The sequence below is a fragment of the Panthera tigris genome, chromosome D2 (genome assembly GCF_018350195.1).
Source record: "Panthera tigris isolate Pti1 chromosome D2, P.tigris_Pti1_mat1.1, whole genome shotgun sequence".
Classification (NCBI taxonomy): domain Eukaryota; kingdom Metazoa; phylum Chordata; class Mammalia; order Carnivora; family Felidae; genus Panthera; species Panthera tigris.
The window spans coordinates 33846019-33859717 of NC_056670.1; the positions used below are offsets into that span (position 1 = coordinate 33846019).

General features: G+C 40.1%; 1 long non-coding RNA gene across 1 annotated transcript in view; it reads right to left on the reverse strand.

Moving 5' to 3' along the window:
- Window positions 1–565: 565 nt before the first annotated feature.
- Window positions 566–13699, reverse strand: part of LOC122232035 — a 75616-nt gene continuing 62482 nt past the window's right edge. The window contains exons 4-5 of the long non-coding RNA XR_006209356.1: window positions 7860–8018; window positions 566–1489 (exon numbers count right to left, since the gene is read on the reverse strand). This is a non-coding gene — a long non-coding RNA (uncharacterized LOC122232035). The remainder of the gene's footprint in view (window positions 1490–7859; window positions 8019–13699) is intronic.

Below are 13699 nucleotides of genomic sequence, written 5' to 3' on the forward strand. Positions count from 1 at the left end.
CTAATCAACAGGAAAATGCAAATTAAGAGCACAACAGGATATCTGTTCACATCACACCAGAATGGCTAAAAGAAGACAGACAACACCAAGTGTTGGTGAGGATATGGAGCAAACAGAACTCTCACACATTGCTTGTGGGAGTGTAAATTGGTTACAACCACCTTGGAAAAATGTCTGACAATATCTATCCAAGCTGAACATGTGCATACCCTATGACAGCAATTGCATTTCTAGAAAAACATGTTCACTAAAACATATATACAAGAATGCTCATAGTGACACTATTTGTAATAGCTAAAAACCAGAAACAATTCAAATGTCCACCAACAATAGAATGGATAAATAAATCATGGTGAATTCATATAAAGGAGTATTAGATAACAATGGGAATAAATAGTCTATAACTCTATACAATAGTAAAGATGAATATCATAAATATAATGTTAAGTGGAAGAAGCCAGACAAAAAAAGAATATATACTTACAATTCCATTTATGTCAAGTTCAAAAACAGGAGAAGTTAATATATGTTTTTAATTTATGAATAGGAATTACCCTTGAGAAACTAGTGACTGGAAGGTGTGCTAGTGACATTCTGTTTCTTCATTTAGGTTTTGGTTATATGAAGGTGTTTGCCATTTGAAAATTTATAGAACTGTATATTTATGATTTGTGCACTTTTCAGTGTATATGTTATACTTCCACAAAAAGCAGAAAGAAAAAGAAAAAATTAGTAATCCCTCATTTAGGAAACTCACAAATTATATCACAAATTGAGGTGATTCAAATGCAATAATGTGGATTACAGTGCTTGGATTACAGTTCTGAGGAATACATAGACATAGGAATAAGGACAGAGAATAGAATATTTAACCTAGGTTGGCTAAATATGATTCTTTTTAATCATAGTAAAATACGTATAACATAAAATTTACCCCTTTATGGCTTGGGGTATTTTTTAAGAGAATATGTGTGGTTGTATGTGTGGCAGGGGGAGGTAGTGGTTAGTGAGAAGTAAGAGGGAAAGACAGGTTTCCTGAGTCCCTGATTAGCTTCTGTCATACTTGCCTCAATTTGTTCTGCTTGCTCAGCTGAGGTCTCATGACCAAGCAGGGTAATTCACCGCCCCTTGAAGTCAGTCCCTTCATTGGCTGTGGGGGATTCTCCAGCCCCCTGAAGTCAGGCTAGAACTGATGACAGCAGCTCCTATGAACTCCAGAAGAGCCATTGAATCCCACTCTGTTCTCCTCACTACCCCCAACACACACATTTCACCTCACCTGTGACTATCTCTACCCCTGAAGCTCTTCTCTTCATCGGCAGTCATGAGAAAGACCAGGAGTACAAATTCAGCAAAGGTTTTAAAGGGCAGTCCCAGAACAGTAGTCATGGTGTCAATTTTGCTCTCCAGAGAGATGACATGTATGTATTTCCAGGCTCACTTGGGCAGTTGGTTCTTTATCTGGCTCCAGCACCAGCACCAGCACCATCTAGAGAGGGAAGGAATTCACAGCTCTTTTTTTTTTTTTTTTTTAAGAGGTGGGGAGGGTCAGAGAGAGAGAGAGAGGAAGAGAGAGAATCCCAAGCAATCTCTGCACTGTCGTCGCAGAGCCCAAAGTGGGGCTTGATCTCATGAACTGCAAGATCATGACCTGAGCTGAAATCAAGTGCCAGATGCTTAACTGACCGAGCCATCCAGGTGCCCTGAAACTCACAGCTCTAAAATACTTACATTGGAGTAGAGGCCAAGAATAACAGAAAATCCTGTTCCTGATAATACCACTGGAGAGAAACAACTGAGTGCCTACTGTGTGCTTGGCATGATGCTTCCAGCAAGATACCCATGCCTCTTGGAAACCAGCAGAGGGCTCAGGACTCATCCAAGTGCAGGTTGTTTGAGCTAGAGCTTTTTAAGGGGAAGAGAAATCTGGATAAATTACAGTGGGTGACTCATTCTCCCTCTTCCTGAAAGCCCAATCAACCCAGATTTTATTCTACTAAAATCAGATTAAAATAAACACCACACACACTTATGTAAAGAGAGGTCTGGAAAGATAACACAGTAGTTACCTTTGAGTGGTGGACGAGGGTTGATATTTCCCTCTTCCTTGTACTTTTAAGGAAGCCTGTGCAATATTTAAGCACATGGCCTTAGGACAGAAAGCACTTGGGTTCAAATCTCAGCCATGTGACTTTGGGCAAGTTACTTCACCTGTATGAACTTTAATCTTATTATCTGTAAATGGGGATGATAATAAACCTACCTGAATAAAATGATGCACATTAAGTGTTTTCGTATAGTGTCTTACACAAAGAAAACACTCCATAAATGGGAGCTGTTATTGTTATATTTCCATATTTTTTGACATTTTTTTATCAAACACATTTTAAAAATTAAAAAAATAAAGATTTTTTTTTTTTTTTTTAAAGAAGAACAAGGACAGTCCTGAAAAGGAAGAGAGTTTGTAAGAAGACATGTGGAGACTTAGGAGGTGTGGGCAAAAGGAGGGAGTGGCTCAGCCATGGAGTGGGGGGTAGGGGTTGAATTGGACTATGAGCCTTTCTTTTTTGGTTTCCAGCTGAGGATCTATGTCTTTCTGCCCTGGGTTACTGCTCCCTGCACCCTAAGCTCAGACACAAGAGCAATTGCCCCAGTTAGCTCTACTCTGGAAACATCTCTGATACTAGAGAATCCTGGGGCACACTGGCTACTAGAGAGTTTCTTGCCATGATCTGGATACAGAGTGACCTGACCAGCTCAGCACAAGGCTCCTATCATTTCATTTCTTGTTCTCACATGCTGTGTCTGTGAGTACTGCTTTAAAAACCTCTAAAGGTTAGCCCTTTGAAATCACACCTCTTAGTCCCTGAGGCTGGCAAGGATTTTACTGGTTTTTAAGTGCTTATTTATTTATTTTGAGAGAGAAAGAGAGAGAGTGAGTGCGACAGCACAGGTGAGTGCACGAGAAGGGAGGAGGGGAGGGGAGAGAGAGAGAGAGAGAGAGAGAGAGAGAGAGAGAGGAGAGAGACAATCACAAGCAGACTCCTCAAGGTCAGCGTGGGCTCAAACTCACGAACTGTGAGATAATGACCTGAGCTGAAATCAAGAGTTGGACGCATAACTGACTGAGCCACCTAGGCACTCCTACTTTACTTTTAATAAGACATTCACTGCTATGACATCATCAAAATAACTCTAGGAAAGGGACACAGTCCTTAGAGGAGGCATCCTCCCACCACTTTTCTGGGGTTGTTCCTTTTCCTTTAAGTGAATACTTGCTCTGCCTCTCCACGCCTGGCCTGGCATTCAGCACACACTGTGGGTTTTGCCTTTTGTCACACTGAGCATGCCTCCTGCAACCGTGGCTGGGGCACACATTCTCCCATATTTGGGAGTAAGCTGGAGACTTGGCGGCATGTGGGTTTCTGTTTAAAATTCCAAAGCCAGCGGGGCGTATATTATCCATTTCCTCAAATCCAACATGCTGTAAAGCATGAGTCAGAGTCGGATAAGCTTCTTCCCAGGGGAAGTTGTGTCAGTTGGTTAGTGAATGTAATTAAACAAGGATAATGTTCACTGGCATTAGCTGCAGATTAATGCAGAGAAAAACAAAATCTCCATCTTGAGTTTACAATCTTCCTGCCAAGATAGGACAACTTCCCCAAGTGTCACTGATCAGGGAAGGCAATCCAATCTTAATGTAATTTCAGGGGCATAGGAAGACCCCTCCATCAATGGTCTCCTTCCACATAAATAAATAATGTAGATATTAGGAACTTTTGGGCACTTGGGTGGCTCAGTCGGGTGAGCGTCTGACTCTTGATTTTGGCTCAGGTCATGGTCTCATGGTCATGGGATCAGGCCCACTTGGGGCACTGCAATAACATCTCAGAGGCTGCTTGGGATTCTCTCTCTCTCTCTCTCTCTCTCTCTCTCTCTCTTCCCTCCCCTGCTTGTGCGCTTGCATGTGCATGTGCACGCTCTCTCTCTACCTTTCTCTCTCAAAGTAAATAAACTAAAAAAAAGATATGAGGAACTTTGGAAGAGGGATGTATATTCGGATTATTTTTAAGTTATTTTGTGAGGAGGGTTACATGTTAGGAAATCTCAGTGAGGGTTATTTTATCTGATTTAATCCATCATCACGCAGGGCCAGGTGGTTGAAAGCAGACTCTGAGAGAATGGAATATAGGACAGATAAAATTTGATAAGCACTGGGAATGATATTCAGCTTATTGTGCTTTGCATACTAATGGGTCTTCTGGGAGGTCCCTCCAGGAAGCCAGGAAGCAACACCAAGGCCCTGGGCTCCAGAAGGGCTGAGGGTTTAAAGGTACCAGGAGGGAAGTTAGGGAACGAGGGGTGTGTCTAGAGGTCATTGGAAACCCATGGTTTCTGTTGCACGCTTTAGCCTAGACAAGCCCTTTCCACAATCATGGAAATCACAAAACAGAAAGTCAATTCTGGAAAGGTTATTGGAGGTCATTTAGTCCAACTTCTCTTCAAAGAAGAGCAAAATGAGGTCCACCCAGAGAGGTTAAGTAATTTGCCCAAGTTCACCCAGCAGCAGGGTTGAGACTTTAGTCTCCTCTTTTCATCTTTCTACCAAGCTGCTCCAGGAACAGCAAGAGCTAACACTCAGGCCGACCTCATTGGCCCATCCTGAAAATATCCACTTAGTCCCACCTTTTCAAATATAACCTCTGCGTAGGAGAGAAGCAATGCTAAACCCCATCTGAGAAACTATAGTCTCCTGCCATTCAGCTCCCTCCTGGCTTCAACAGCAGTTTCAAAATGTATTTTTTCTTCATTCCAGTAAAAAGTGTGCTAAATTTCATATAACTGAGATACAAAGCTTATTGCTAACTAGAAGAGCTTCTGGGGTTAAAGCAAAAGGGTTTTGTGAATGTTCTTTCTTTTAACTATCTGATGAAGCATTCCCCACCCCATCCACATTCCCCCACCTTCCACTTGAGCAAAGTATTTAGAAATATACTTGATCTTTTTGTCATTTCTCTGTGTTTTAGTGTTTTCAAGTGCCCCTTCTGATGTAGGTCAAAGCATTTTGTTTTTTTTTTAAATGTGAGATTGTATTCTTTCTGCCCAGATAGGATGGAAAGGACTTTTCCAAATAAGGAAGTTTTGCTGGAGTGTGTGGCTCAGGCAGCAGCAGTTGTTACCATCCTAACTTAGTCAGATACAGTAGGTCCTCTAAGCCAGGAAGACGAAGCATTTAAGGACTCATTAGCATTTTTGCACCATTGGGGGTCAGGGGGTGCTGCTGCCAGCAGGTGGTTGTGGCAACCAGGGACGTGAAAAAAATTTGTAGAGAAGGCAAAGTTTGGTTTCGGCACACCTCTACTCTCCACATTCCCTACTTCCCAGCCCCAGAGTTCTGCAAGTATTTGTTCTCTCTTCAGGACAGAGAGTGGATGCTCTGGTTTTTTGGAATCAGATAGATATGAGTTAAAGTTCTCACATATAATTTGTGTGATTTTCAGTAACTTACTTAACTTTTTTTTTTTTTTAGCCCTTTTCCTTTCTTTTAAAGTAAAAATGGGGGCAACTGGGTAGCTCAGTCGGTTAACCGTCTGACTTCGGCTCAGGTCATGATCTCCTGGTTCCTGAGTTCGAGCCCCGTGTCGGTCTCTGTGCTGATGGCTTGGAGTCTGGAGCCTGTTTGGGATTTTGTGTCTCCCTCTCTCTCTGCCCTTCTCCCACTCATGCTCTTACTCTCTCTCTCTCTCAAAAGTAAATAAACATTAAAAATTTTTAAAGGAAAATGATAGTACTTATCTCATGGCATTTTTATGAGCAGTAAATAACCTACTAAATGTAATATATGTAGTGTGTCCCAATTCCCCTTTTTAGGCTCTAAAATTACTTGTTTTCTACCTTTTTTAGAGTACCTCCTCTACTACCAGAACATCTTAGTCTGTACTTAACCAGGGGTTAAGAGGAAAGTGTGATTATTAAAGTAATTTGTGCTAAGGTGTGAGTGACTACAATAAAAAATTTATTAGCCCATATGAATTTCTGACTTCCGAAACAAGATATGTTGTTGTAAGCGAAATGAAGAATTTCCTTGCAATAATGAAGACATATTTTCTTTTGTAATGCTCCTTAATTTATGCAACTATGCCTTGCTCCACGTGCCCCTAAAGTCTACTCAGCCTTTTAGGGTGAGAAGAGTCAAGTGCTCCTTAAGAGTCTATATGGTTCTGGAAACTTGATAAACAGGATCTTTTTTTTTTCCCTAGAGAGAAGAATGCTAATCATCGTATTTTCAAAAATGTTGAAAAGCACATACTTTTTTAGATTGTTAAGTTCAGATCATAATGTAGTGAAAGTCTTTGACAGAAGTTTCTTATCTGAACAGCAAGGGCCTGTTTCCAGGACCATACCCAAATGGAACAACAATTAACCCAAGACCAAGTAGATCTTAAGAGAGCCTTGATGTAAATCTGGCAGTTTCTCAAAAGGTTAAACACATGGACCAGTAATTCCACTCTAACGCATATACCCAAGAGAAATGAAGACATATGTTTACACTAAAACTTGCACATGAATGTGCATAGCAACATTATTCATGATAGCTAAGAAGTAGAAACAACTCAAATGCTCATTAATTAATGAATGGATAAAGAAAACGTGGCACATCCATACAATGGAGTATTATTCAGCCATTAAAAGAAAGGAAGTACTGATACACACTGCAACATGAACTTTGAAAACATTATGATAAATGAAAAAGTCTGACACAAAAGGCCACATGTTATATGCTGCCATTTATGTGAAATTTCCAGAATAGGCAAATTCAAGGTGACAGAAAGTAGATTAGTAGTTGCCTAGGGCTGGGGTGAATAGGGGAATGTTTGTTTGTTTGTTTTGTTTCTGTGATTCTTTTAATTATTTTAACAGTTTTAATGTTTATTTATTTTTGAGAGAGACCTAGAGACAGAGCATTAGCAGGGGAAGCAGAGCGGTAGAGAGAGAGGAAGACAGAGAATCCAAAGCAGGCTCCAGGCTCTGAGCTGTCAACACAGAGCCCAACGCGGGGCTTGAACTCATGAACCACGAGATCATGACCTGAGCTGAAGTAGATGCCTAACCGACTGAGCCACCCAGGCACCCCAATTTTCACGATTTTAGATGCTGGAAAATTCTATATCTTCTCAATTTCAATCCTTTTTGTTATAAAATATAAATTTCCCAAATTAAAAAATAGGAGTCCTTAAAAATATTCTTTGCACAATTTGAGATAGGACAAAACACAATTATAGAATTTAAAAATTAGAACACTATGCACAGTTTGAGCTTTCCTTTTAATCTGTCCTTTTTGCTTTAGTAGAATAAATTTAAATACTTTTTTTGGTGAGCTTTGTTGTCACTATGTGGAAAGGGGAGTTTTGTTACTGGGCATGGGGTTTATATTTGGGGTGATGAAAATGTTCCAAAATTCATTTTGGTGATAATTGCACAACTCTGTGAATATATTAAAAATCAATGAGGGGCGCTGGGTGGCTCAGTTGGTTAAGCATTGACTCTTGATTTCGGGTCAGGTCATGATCTCAGGGTCATGAGATCAAGCCCCACGTTGGGCTCTGCACTGGGTGTGGAGTCTGCTTAAGATTCTCTCTGTTCCTTTCCCTCTCACAAGCCCCTCCCCAGCTTATGCACACACACACACACACACTCAAAAAACCCAAAACAAACCAATAAGTTTTACACTTTAAATGGGTAAATTGTGTAGTATATAAACTATACCTCAATAAAGCTGTTACACACACACACACACACACACACACACACAGAAAGATAGCCTTGAGAAAAGTACTTGTTATCTTGTAGGTACTTACAGCTTGGCTGGTGAAAGGCTATAGGACTCCTGAGGTCTGGAAAATGGCTCTGGTATCCATTTGGATATGCTAGTGAGTGGCCACTTGTTTGAATCCAAGCATGGGTGGGAGGAGCCAGGTGAGAACCTCATAAGCTCCTCATTCTGCATTCCAGTTCTTCTGACCAGAAACACAAATAAAGCAATAAAAAACAGGACAGAAAATGGCTTCTAGAATACATTTTAACAGTTATTTGTAGTATTGCTGCTGTTTTCTCTTAAAAATCAAATTTCTCTTTAAGGCCTATAAATAGAACAAAGCTTATTAAAGGGATATCATTATTTAAGATTGGAGTCACAAGAGAAATCATGTAATTACTAATTCCACAGGCAATGAATTAAAATGGAATGCTCCAATCTACCAAAGGGAGATGAGACAGGATCTTGGAAAAGATGCTAGATTATTAACAGAGTTCTTTCACTCTAAAACAAAAAGCCTTAGGGGTCAACATGAAATTTAGTTGGAATTGCTTTGCTTCAAAGATCCGAATGACCAATAGAATACTAAGGAACTCCTTGTAGATTAGGAAATTCAATGTCATTAGTAGTTGTTTTAGGAACAATTTTGGTAAAAAAGGTACCACAACTTCATGAATTTTTGTGCCCGGGAAAGTGCCCCTCCTTGATTTATAGAATGGAAAAGAATAACTAAAGCACAATTCAGACCTTAAGTGAGCAGTCTCCGTTTCCTCTGAAACACCAAGAAAGCAGGGCAAAATTCCTATTTTGCAGCTTAACGCATGACTTGATAATTTAAGAATGCATTTGTATTAGTAAACGCTCAAAATTAAGGTTGACTTCACACATTTAAAAATTGTTTTTACAATTTCAAAAATGGGGTGCCTGGGTTGTTCTGTTGGTTAAGTGTCTGACTTCAGCTCAGGTCATGATCTCACGGTTCGTGAATTTGAGCCCCACGTTGGGCTTTGCGCTGACAGCTCAGAGCCTAGAGCCTGCTTCGGATTCTGGGTCTCCTTCTCTCTCTGCCCCTCCCCCGTTCCTTCATGCTGTCTCTCTCTCTCAAAAATAAATAAATATTTTAAGAAGTTAAAAATAAATAAATAAAAAATTTCAAAAGCAATGAATTTTCACTATAAAAATGTAACTATGCAGTGTTGCCTGGGTGGCTCAGTTGGTTAAGCATCCCACTTTTGGTTTCAGCTCAGGTCATGACTTATTGGTTGGTGGGTTGGAGCCCTGTGTCTGATGCCACAGCACAGAACCTGCTTGGGATTCTCCCTCCCTCTCTCTGCCCCTCTGTTGCTTGCCCACACACTCGTGCACATACACACACACAAGCACACGGGTGAACTCTCTCTCTCTCTCTCTCTCTCTGTCTCAAAATAAATAAATAAATAAATTTTAAAGGTAATAATGCAGCAGTATATAAATTATTATTAATAATTACTAACAATTAATACATATTTACAAAGTGCCTAGCGTTAGGTTTGGAGGCATCTGATTTAATCATCACAATCATCTAATAAGATAGTTATTATTATATTTTCCTCCACTTTGCAGATAAAAAAACTGAAGCTCACAGAAGTTAAGTAACTTGCCTAAGGTCATACATCTTGTGAATGGTAGAATCAGGATTTTAAACAACGCAGTTACGTTTCAACATCTAAGCTCTTAAATGGGTGGCTCAGTTGGTTGAGCATCTGACTCTTTTTTTTTTTTCCTTAACGTTTATTTATTTTTGAGACAGAGAGAGACAGAGCATGAACGGAGGAGGGTCAGAGAGAGAGGGAGATACAGAATCTGAAACAGGCTCCAGGCTCTGAGCTGTCAGTGCAGAGCCCGACACGGGGCTCGAACTCACAGACTGCGAGATCATGACCGAGCTAAAGTAGGACTCCCAACCGACTGAGCCACCTAGGTGCCCCGAGCATCTGACTTGATTTGGGCTCAGGTCATGATCCCAGGATTGTGGGATCATGTGTTACATGCTCAGTGTGGAGCTTGTTGAAGATTTTCCTTTTCCCTCTGCCACTCTCCCCCACTGGTGCACACAAGTGCTCTCTCTTGCTCGCTCTCTCTCTCTCAAAAACAAACAGAAAAATCAAATTCATTTACCCTTTTTTTATTTCTAAAATAGTTTTTTTTTATTTTTTAAATTTAAGTTAATATTTATTTATTTACTTATTTTCGTATTTATTTATTTAATTAATTTACATCCAAGTTAGTTAGCATATAGTGCAACAATGATTTCAGGAGTAGATTCCTTAATGTCCCTTACCCATTTAGCCCATCTCCCCTCCCACAACCCCTCCAGCAACCCTCAGTTTATTCTCCATGTTTGAGTCTCATATTTTGTCCCCCTTCTTGTTTTGTATTATTTTTGCTTCCCTTCCCTTATGTTCATCTGTTTCGTCTCTTAAAGTCCTCATATGAGTGAAGTCATATGATTTTTGTCTTTCTCTGACTCATTAATTTCACTTAGTATAACACCCTCCAGTTCCATCCACGTAGTTGCAAATGGCAAGATTTCATTCTTTTTGATTGCTGAGTAATACTCCATTGTATATACACACCACATCTTCTTTATCCATTCATCCATTGGTGGATATTTGGGCTCTTTCCATACTTTGGCTATTGTGGATAGTGCTGCCATAAACATGGGGGTGCATGTGTCCCTTCGAAACAGCACACCTGTATCCCTTGTATAAATACCTAGTAGTGCAATTGCTGGGTCGTAAGGTAGTTCTATTTTTAGTTTTTTGAGGAACCTCCATACTGTTTTCCAGAGTGGCTGCACCAGTTTGCATTCCCACAAGCAGCACAAAAGGGTTCCTCTTTTTCCGCATCCTCACCAACATCTGTTGTTGCCTTAGTTGTTAATGTTAGCCATTCTGACATGTGTGAGGTGGTATCTCATTGTGGTTTTGATTTGTATTTCCCTGATAATGAGTGATGTTGAGCATTTTTTCATGTGTTGGTTGGCCATCTGGATGTCTTCTTTGGAGAGGTGTCTATTCATGTCTTTTGCCCATTTCTTCACTGGATTGTTTTTTGGGTGTTGTGTTTGCTAAGTCCCTCATAGATTTTGGATACTAACCCTTTATCTGATATGTTGTTTGCAAATATCTTCTCCCATTCCGTCAGTTGGCTTTTAGTTTTACTGATTGTTTCCTTCACTCTGCAGAAGATTTTTATTTTGTTGAGGTCCCAATAGTTCATTTTTGCTTTTATTTCCCTTGCCTCCAGGGATGTGTTGAGTAAGAAGTTACTTAGGCCGAGGTCAAAGAGGTTTTTGTCTGCTTTCTCCTTGAGGATTTTGATGGCTTCCTGTCTTATGTTTAGGTCTTTCATCCATTTTGAGTTTTTTTTTTATTTAAAAAAATTTTTTTTAAACGTTTTATTTATTTTTGAGACAGGGAGAGACAGAGCATGAACAGGGGAGGATCAGAGAGAGGGAGACACAGAATCTGAAACAGGCTCCAGGCTCTGAGCTGTCAGCACAGAGCCCAACGCGGGGCTCAAACTCATGGACCGAGAGATCATGACCTGAGCTGAAGTTGGCCGCTTAACCCACTGAGCCACCCAGGCGCCCCATTTTGAGTTTATTTTTGTGCATGGTGTGAGAAAGTGGTCCAGGTTCATTTTTCTGCATGTCTCTGTCCAGTTTTCCCAACAGCATTTGCTGAAGAGACTGTCTTTGTTTCATTGGATATTCTTTCCTGCTTTGTCAAAGATTAGTTGGCCATTATGTTTGTAGGTCCATTTCAGGGTTTTCTATTCTGTTCCATTGATCTATGTGTCTGTTTTTGTGCCAGTACCATACTGTCTAGATGATTACAGCTTTGTAATACATCTTGAAGTCCAGAATTGTGATGCTTCCATATTTGGTTTTCTTTTTCAAGATTTCTTTGACTATTTGGGGGTCTTTTGGGGTTCCATACAAATTTTAGGATTGTTTGTTCTAGCTCTCTGAAGAATGCTGGTGATATTTTGACAGGGATTGCAAATTCCTTTACCCTTAAAGTAAAGGTCCCATCAACTTCTCTAATCATCTTCTTCCAAATTAACTATTATTTACTGTTAACTGGGGATTAGAAAGATAAAGTTTAATAACTGGAAAATAACCTTTAGCTTTCTCATAAAAATATCAATGAATCAGATATATTATAGAATACATAAAATTAATTAAATGTAGAAATGTAATTAAATATAATTAATTATACAAAATTAATAAATATATAGAATTAATATATTATAAAATATATTTAAATATTCATGGACCAGATATCAACCCAAGAGAAATGAATACTCATGTCCATATAAAAGCATGTATCTGAAGGGCGCTTGCCACTTTTAGTCAACTAACTTGAACAATGGAAACCTGAGTATGGTAGAAGGGCCCACAGAGACTCCCTATTGAATACAAACAGGCCCATTAGGCCACCCACCTCACAATATCCATAAGGCCTAGCTGACCAATGAGTTACTTATACCTGGACATAGGTTCCAAAAAAGGAAAATTCCCATACCTTCTCACCTTCCCCCTTAAATACAGCTTCCCCACCCCCCACCTGCTGCCTCCTGGCAGGCATCTCTCCTTTGCTGTCCTGCCCATTGCTCCCTTGTGGTATAGTCAATAAACTTCTCTCTCTTTTGTTCTGCATTGGGGGAATTCTTTCACCGGCCTCTGATCAGGTCATCCCACAGAGATCATATGGAGAAGTGACTTAGAGACCAGGTAGAAAGGGAGAGACCCTGAGACTGCATGGGCAAAGAGGCCCCAGCCATCTCAGTGGCCTATTTCAGCCCTCTCCCTCTTCTAACCAACCTCAGCAAAGTTCCAAACATGTGAGTGTGCCATCTTGGATGTTCAGCCTAGGGGACACCCAAATGACTGCAGCTTCATCTGCCATCACAAGGAGCAGAACTCCCAACTGAGGCCAATCAATCCACAGAATCATGACAGATAATACAATAAAGCCACTGAATTTTGGAGTGGTTTTATTATGCAGCCATAAATAATTGAAATGAAACATTTTGTTTTCTATTCCTCCAATCTTTTGGAGGTGTTGATGGGCTTTGCTATTCTTAGAGTTATTTGGGGGAAGAAAATGCCATTGTCTGTTTTTCTTTCTTTCTTTCTTTCTTTCTTTCTTTCTTTCTTTCTTTCGAAGCATGCGTGCAAGTGGGGGGGGGGGCAGAGAGAGAGAGAGAGAGAGAATCCCAAGCAGGCTCTGCACTGTCACCACGGAGCCTGATGTGGGGCCTGAACTCACGAACCTTGAGGTCATGACCCGAGCCGAAATCAAGAGTTGGGTGCTTAACCAACTGAGTCACCCAGGTGTCCCTATTGTTTTTCATTTTTAATTTTTTTAAGTTTATCTATTTATTTTGAGAGAGAGAGAGAGAGAGCAGGGAGGGGCAGAGAGAGAGAGAGAGAGAGAGAATCCCAAGCAGACTCTGCACCATCACCACAGAGCCTGATGTGGGGCTTGAACTCATGAACCTTCAGGTCATGACCTGAGCTGAAATCAAGAGTCAGACGCTTAACCAACTGAGCCACCCAGGTGCCCTTTGTTTTTAATTTTTAAAACTTTATTTGGCAATAATTTCAAATCTACAAAAAAAGTTGCAAAGTAGTACACAGAGCTTCCGTATACCTTCCATCTTGATCCTCTACTTATTTCTCAATTATTTGAGAGTAAGTTGTAGACACAATGCCCCATTACCTTTAATATTCTAATTTGTATTTCTTGAGTGCAAGGATTCAGTATAACAATCAAAATCAGGAAATTAATGTTGATCCAATAATATCCAATCTATATACCCTACTCAAATCTT